The sequence below is a fragment of the Polypterus senegalus genome, unplaced genomic scaffold, assembly GCF_016835505.1.
Source record: "Polypterus senegalus isolate Bchr_013 unplaced genomic scaffold, ASM1683550v1 scaffold_1103, whole genome shotgun sequence".
NCBI classification, from domain to species: domain Eukaryota; kingdom Metazoa; phylum Chordata; class Cladistia; order Polypteriformes; family Polypteridae; genus Polypterus; species Polypterus senegalus.
Genome location: NW_024384925.1, coordinates 346,024 through 354,208, shown reverse-complemented (window position 1 = coordinate 354,208; position 8,185 = coordinate 346,024). Strand labels below are relative to the sequence as shown.

At 39.4% G+C, this 8,185-nt stretch overlaps 1 long non-coding RNA gene across 1 annotated transcript in view; it reads left to right on the top strand.

Annotated features, from left to right (window-relative positions):
* Nucleotides 1-646: 646 nt before the first annotated feature.
* LOC120522153 overlaps nucleotides 647-8,185 on the top strand; it is a 70,962-nt gene continuing 63,423 nt past the window's right edge. Inside the window, exon 1 of the long non-coding RNA XR_005632300.1 lies at nucleotides 647-834. This is a non-coding gene — a long non-coding RNA (uncharacterized LOC120522153). The remainder of the gene's footprint in view (nucleotides 835-8,185) is intronic.

The following is an 8,185-nucleotide window of genomic DNA, read 5'->3' as shown; positions in this document are numbered from 1 at the left end:
CCTGGGTTCGCTTCCTGGGTCCTCCCTGCGTGGAGTTTGCATATTCTCCCGTGTTTAGCGGGTTTTCCTCCGGTGCTCAGGTTTCCTCCCACAGTCCAAAGACATGCAGGCTAGGTGGATTGGTGATCCTAAATTGTCCCTAGTGTGTGTGTGTGACCTGCAGTGGGCTGGCGCCCTGCCGGGATTTGTTCTTGCCTTGTGCCCTGTGTTGGCTGGGATTGGCTCCAGCAGACCCCGTGACCATGTAGTTAGGATATAGCGGGTTGGATCATGACTGACTGACTGACTTTGCTCAAAATTTTTAATATTAAATCCTCAAGCAAAGAAAGCAAAATATAATGTCTTTGTAGGATACACCTTTTTAAACACAAATTAATTTTATCATCCAGCCATGGCATTACATAGCAGTTGTTATCCAGTATATTGTATTTGTACAGTACATTTTATAATTGATTGATAGATTGATTTTTAAATTTTTATTGATTTTTCATTCGGACACATTCTTTAAAAGCTGCGTTTTGTTATCTTAATTACAACAAAGTTCAATATAAATATGTCAGAGTAATTTGCTGAAATAGTTACAGTATGCTAACAAAAGTGCATTTATTTGTTTGTTTATGTTTTATTTATTTTTATAGAGATTCTACCTGGAGCAATGTGGCTATATTGGAATCACTTGGAATTACAGAAAATGACTCTGTCCACATCATCTTGTCCTCAGAGTCTATCTCAAACCTAGCTTCTAATATGCAAAATTTTCATGCTAATATTACACCAGTTGTGCATCAGACTCCAAAAGGACTGAGCATGTTCTTTTCATCATTTCTTACGGTGGTAAGTAGGAAAAAATATAATTTGTTGTATTTTCTATAGTGATTTAGAACTAGAATATTGAAGCATACTGTTATGGTGTATAAAATCTACATTTTATTCTGTATTATATTTTGCTCAAACCCAACAAGATGAATCCAGATGTAGGAGGCATTATAATAAAAAGACATATCCTCTTTTGAATACCTCACTGTTATAACAGTTAAAGCCTGAGAAAGAAAGCCGGACCTGATACCTCAGGTTCTTGATTACTTTACGGATGGACATCTGGGACATCAATGGGATTTACAGCCTGAGAAAGGAAGAACTGAGGCAATCTCAAAGAACTTTATTACCTGGGGAGCAAAATTCATCCATCATATTGACAGCCAGCCAATCAGGTGCATGGAACATTCATGTGCTGTGAAACCACGGCATGGAACTTTATAATAAATATGCCTCATTTTTAAGCAACGTCGGAAGCAGATGAAGAAGAGAAACAGTGGCGACGGAAGAGCCGTCAGAGAATACAACAAAGACACGTGTAACCAGTTTTCATCCGATCGTCAGTTAACAGCATTCTCATGAACATCGTTTGCTAAATCAACCGCCGCCTGGGACTTTCATCCTTGACATCACTGATTCCTTTCAGTAAGCTTTTTAAAGACTATTTTATCCAGACTTTACTATCAAACTTATTTTCTATTATTATTTGTTTTAAATAAAAAGTAACTTGTTTTCATCTTTCTATGCTTTGTCTTAATATCTAGAGTGATTGAAGTAATAAGGTAGATTTCTAAGAGCACCTGAAGCAGCTAGAGATTTTGCCATTTAGCTCTGCGCTGCGGGTTTTAAGGCTGAGAGCGCTTTCGAAAGTTAGGGGCAATGCGAGAAGAAGGTGTTCTTGGCTAATAAATGGCCTATAGTCAAGGATACTGAGTCTTTGTATGTTTTAATATTTTCTTGGAGACCAAAAGTAATATTTAGGTCTGTGGTCTATTTAAAACATCGCATGTTGTCCGTGCCGATAGTAAATAAGTCTCTTGATGTGCTGAGAGAGTGACAAGTTGTGTTATACCTAAAGCATTTGTGTGGTTCTTTTACTTTTAAGTGCTAAAAGTTAGCCAACTGTGTGTGTGTCATTCATAGGGCACTGTTGTGGTTAGGGTCTGAGTGTATGTGTATCTGTGTATGCGTGTGTGTTATTATTTAGGGTGCGGGAGTAGACCAATCCAATAACGAACTTGATAAAGAAAAGGGTAACTTAAAAATAGTCGATAATACACATACAGAATATACTAAAAACACAATTTAAAGGATTAGCAAAGCAAACTTCCAACATGGTGCAAAGTTCATAATAAAACAAACCTCTTGATAGCTATGATCTTTAAAACAAGTTCAGATTGTATCTAGGTTGACATTTAACTGATTTAATGCTTGGAGTAATATGATAATATTTCTAAGTTAGGATCATTAATGTTACACTTTTGATTCAGTATAGGGGAAATAAGAATGATTTGAACTACTCAAAAAGAAAATAATTATATCTTTCAAACAGAGCTTTTAAGGGCACCTTCATTAGTGTTTATGTATCCTTTACAGTTTAACAATATATATAATCAGGAGAAACTATTTAAACTTATTGTAGCAATTAGTTGGGGATATAATAGGTAATTACGCTTTTAAAAGAATATGGAGTCCAGCATAAGGATTAAAGTTAATGTAATGTCTGCGCATAAGCCCTCTAACAGTAAAATAAAGAAAAAAGAGGTAATTTGGACTAACATTGTGGTTCATTATGTATGTATTGAATTTCTTATCTCAGTTTACCACTTAATATTTCATCATTATGGTGAAACCCATGCATCAGGATTGTAGTCAATTCTGCCAAAGGCCATAAGTGTCAATTTCTCTGCATCAGAAGATACATTGTTAACAAAAGAGCTGTTTCTGTTCTATCAAACAGATTGATATATTAACATTTACAAATATTGACACGATATTAAATTTATATCAGTGGAATAGTTTTGTAACTTTTTTAATTGTTTTAATTTTATTTATAAAGCTTAATTTCACAGACAGAGTCACAAAGTTCTGTACACCATAGAAAACAGTTAAAACACAGTTACAAACAGTAAAAAGTAATTTTAAACTAACATTCTACAACTGGGCGGTCTCATGGTCTGGAATCCCTACAGATTTTATTTTTTCTCCAGCGGTCTGGAGTTTGTTTTTTTCTGTCCACCCTGGCCATCGGACCTTACTCTTATTCTATGTTAATTAATGTTGACTTATTTTATTTTCTTACTGTGTCTTTTATTCTTCTATTCTTTATTATGTAAAGCACTTTGAGCTACATTTTTTGTATATAAATAAATGTTGTTGTTGTTGTACAAATTAACCATAAGCAGAAGAGCCAAAATGGCTGCCCATGCACTAATCTAAAAGATTCTTTCTTCAACTGTTTTGAAATACAGGTATATCAATTGTATCTGCAGCCCTTAAAGCACAAGGAAGGCTATTCCACCATTTTGGTGCAATGGACTGAAAAGTAAGATCCCCACAAGTCTTTAGCCATAGTAATGAAGTATAATAATTTTCTCTAAACATTTACCCATGATTCCTGTTTACAATACAATAAAATACAATTTATTTTTGTATAGCCCAAAAATCATACAAGAAGTGCTGCAATTGGCTTTAACAGGCCCTGCTTCTTGATACCCCCCAGCCTTGAATGCCTAAGAAGACAAGGAAAAACTCCCAAAAAACCCTTGTAGGGAAAAATGGAAGAAACCTTGGGAAAGGCAGTTCAAAGAGAGACCCTTTCCAGGTAGGTTGGGCATGCAGTGGGTGTCAAAAGAAGGGGGTCAATACAATACAATACACAGAAAAGAACAAATCCTCAATACAGTATACAAATAAAAATTGTAGAAGTATGTAGCAGAATTTAAAAGTAGATGATATCACATAATATGATTTGATTTGTTTAGAGTCCTGGAGACCTCATCCATCAAGCTGCCTCCCCATTTGGCCATTCCACAGCTGAAACAGTGCTGGCCAGCCAATCCGATGAAAGGACCCCCTCTTTCCCATGATTCCTGCGATCCTCCATCAGGGATGACTTTACCTAGGCAGGCAAAACAACTTGGCAGGTGGGCCGTGCACCAAGTGCCACATTTGAGTACCGAGAAGAGAAACAGAATAGGTGAGGGTTAGTAACAAATTATAACTATCATGTTACTTATGTTTTAGTGCTAATGACTAACAACAGAGATGCAGTATGTACAGTTAATCAGCAGCTCTAGTCAGGATATGCTAAACTGAAGTAGTGAGTCTTCAGCCGGGATTTAAAGGCTGAGACCAAGGGCATCTCTTATAAGCAGGCAGACCATTCCACAGTTTAGGGGCCCTGTAACTAAAAGCTCGACCTCCCACTGTTATTTTATTAATCCTTGGAATCATAAGCAGACCGGCATCTTGAGATCTTAATGTGCGCTCAGGTTTGTAAGTCATGATAAGTTCAGACAAGTAAGCCGGACCTTGGCCATTTAATGCTTTATATGTTAAAAGGAGGATTTTGAAATCTGCCCTAAACTTAACCAGGAGCCAGTGTAAGGATTTAAGAACTGGAGTTATGTGTTCATATTTTCTTGTTCTTGTAATAATTCTTGCAGCAGCATTTTGGATTAACTGGAGGCTGTATAGAGAACAGTTTGAACAGCCAGTGAACACTGCATTGCAGTAGTCAATCCTACTAGAGATAAATGCATGAATTAATTTCTCAGAATCCTGTTTATTTAGAAAGCGCCTTAATTTCCCAACATTTTTAAGATGGAAGAAACATGATTTGGACAACTTTGTAATATGCGCTTTAAATGACATGCTAGAGTCAAAGATAACTCCTAGATTGTGGGCTGATTCAGTAAAATTAATGGTGATTCCAACTGAGTTAAATGATGACAAAATATTGTTGTGATCAGTGTCATTCCCTCCAACAATTAACATCTCTGTTTTATCTGTATTTAAAGACAAGTAGTTCTCATCCATCCACTCCTTTAATTCACTAACACAACTAATTAAAGACAACATCGGAGAAACTTCATTTGATCTAAATGAAAGGTATAACTGGGTGTCATCTGCATACGAGTGAAAATTAACATTATGTTTCCTAATGAGAGATCCCAGTGGAAGCATGTAAAGTGAAAACAGTAAAGGTCCCAGTACTGAGCCCTGCGGACACCATATCTCACTTCTGTGTATAATGATGGAGTACTGTCAGCACATTTCTGTACATATTGGAATCGATTTGATAAATAAGAACTAAACCAAGCAATCACAGTACAGTGCCTGTAAGCCCAACATCATTTTCTAGCCTGTGCAGTAAAATAGAATGGTCAATGGTGTCAAATGCTGCACTTAAGTCTAACAACATAATTACAGTGGAGTTTCCTTCATCAGAGGATATCAGAATGTCATTTACAACCCGTTAGTGCCGTTTCTGTACTATGACCAGTGCGGAAACCAGACTGGAATTTCTCAAATAAATTGTAATGCGTAAGGTGTGACTGAAGCTGATTGGCAACTACTTTTTCTAGTATTTTAGAGAGAAAGGGTAAATTTGAAATAGGCCTATAATTATTTAGTATGTGTGGGTCTAGGTCTGACTTTTAAGTAATGGTTTAATGACTGACACTTTTAGTGCATCAGGTACTGTGCCATGCAATAATGAACTATTGATAATGTTTAGAATAGGCTGCAAGAACATCCATTGCACTTTTTACTAGTTTTGTTGGCACTGGATCTAGGGAACAAGTAGTGGGCTTCATTTTAGAAATTAAAGTTAAGACTTCCTGCTCAGTTACAGGATTAAAATTACTAAAGTGCTGAATGCAATGTGAGGCAGGGTCTGTTAAGCTAGTATGCAGTTTGTACTGTGCTGCTAATATCTGTTGGTATTTTGCATTGTAGATCTGAATTCCCATTTGTTAATTTAGCAATTGTTCTAAACAGGGCCCGAGGATTTTTATTATTGATATCTATTATTGTAGAATAGTATTCTAAGCAAGCTTTAAAGAGAGCTTTTTATATTTTTAACACTCTCTGTCCATGCAATTTGAAAGACATGTAGATAGATAGATAGATAGATAGATAGATAGATAGATAGATAGATAGATAGATAGATAGATAGATAGATAGATAGATAGATACTTTATTAATCCCAAGGGAAATTCACATAATCCAGCAGCAGTATACTGATACAAAGAAACAATATTAAATTAAATAGTAATAAAATGAAAAGAATTAAAATAAAATTAATGTTAGCATTTACTCCCGGTGGAATTGAAGAGTCGCATAGTGTGGGGAGGAACGATCTCTCAGTCTGTCAGTGGAGCAGGACAGTGACAAAAGTCTGTCACTGAAGCTACTCCTCTGTCTGGAGATGACACTGTTAAGTGGATGCAGTGGATTCTTCATGATTGACAGGAGTTTGCTTAGTGCCCGTCGCTCTGCCACAGATGTTAAACTGTCCAACTTTAATCCTACAATGGAGCCTGCCTTCTTAACAAGTTTGTCCAGGCGTGAGGCGCCTTTCATCTTTATGCTGCCACCCCAGCACACCACCGCGTAGAAGAGGGCACTCGCCACAACCGTCTGGTAGAACATCTGCAGCATCTTACTGCAGATGTTGAAGGATGCCAACCTTCTCAGAAAGTATAGTCTGCTCTGACCTTTCTTACATAGAGCATCAGTATTGGCAGTCCAGTCCAATTTGTCATCCAGCTGCACTCCCAGATATTTATAGGTCTGCACCCTCTGCACACAGTCACCTCTGATGATCACAGGGTCCATGAGGGGCCTGGGCCTCCTAAAATCCACCACCAGCTCCTTGGTCTTGCTGGTGTTAAGGTGTAAGTGGTTTGAGTCGCACCATTTAACAAAGTCTTTGATTAACTTTCTGTACTCCTCCTCCTGCCCACTCCTGATGCAGCCCACAATAGCAGTGTCATCAGCTAACTTTTGCACGTGGCAGGACTCGAGTCATATTGGAAGTCTGATGTATATAGATTGAACAGGACCGAGAAAGTACAGTCCCGCGGCGCCCTGTATTGCTGCACACAATGTCAGACCTGCAGTTCCCAAGACGCACATATTGAGGTCTGTCTGTAAGATAGTCCACAATCCATGCCACAGGTGTGAATCTACTCCCATCTCAGTCAGCTTATCCCTAAGGAGCAGAGGTTGGATGGTGTTGAAGGCGCTAGAGAAGTCCAAAACATAATTCTTACAGCACCACTGCCTCTGTCCAGGTGGGAGAGGGATCGATGAAGCATATAGATGATGGCATCCTCCGCTCCCACCTTCTCCTGGTATGCGAACTGCAGAGGGTCGAGGGCGTGACGGACCTGTGGCCTCAGGTGGTGAAGCAGCAGCCGCTCCATGGTCTTCATCAGATGTGACGTCAGAGCAACAGGCCGGAAGTCATTCAGCTCACTAGGACGTGATACCTTTGGGACAGGAGTGATACAAGATGTTTTCCAAAGCCTGGGACTCTCCCTGTTCCAGGCTCAGGTTGAAGATGCGCTGTAGAGGACTCCCCAGTTCCAACGCACAGGCCTTCAGCAATCGTGGCGATACACCATCTGGACCCGCTGCTTTGCTGGCACAAAGTCTTTTCAGCTCTCTGCTCACCTGGGCTGCTGTAATTGTGGGTGGGGATGTCTCACCTATGCTGGTATCAGCAGAAGGATGGTTGGAGGATGCAGTACTCGAGGTGAGAGTGGGTTACTGTGATCAAACCTATTAAAGAAGTTGTTCATTTGGTTTGCTCTTCCACGCCTGTCTCGATGGCGCACCCGCTTCGAGTTGCAGCCAGTGATAATCTTCATCCCATCCCACACTTCCTTCATACTGTTGTTCTGCAACTTCTGCTCCAGCTTTCTCCTGTACTGCTCTTTCGCACCCTGAGCTGGACTCGAGTTCCTTCTGCACGCACTTCAGCTCATGCTTATCACCACCTTTAAAAGCCCTTTTCTTCTGGTTCAAAAGGCCCTTGATGTCACTTGTAATCCATGGCTTGTTGTTAGCATAGCAGCATACTGTTCTTACTGGAACTACAATGTCCATACAGAAGTTGATGTAATCAGTTGTGCATTCAACAGCCTCTTCAATGTTCTCACTATGTGACCCAGCAATATATCCCAGTCTGTAGTTCCAAAGCAGTCTCTCAGAGCCTGCTCTGCCTCAGGGACCACTTCCTGAATGAGCGTGTGGTTGTAGGTAGCGCCTCACTCTTGGTTTGTATTGAGGCTGAAGCAGAACCAGGTTATGATCTGCTTTCCCAAGCGCAGGCAGTGGGTGGCGCTGTATGCGCCTT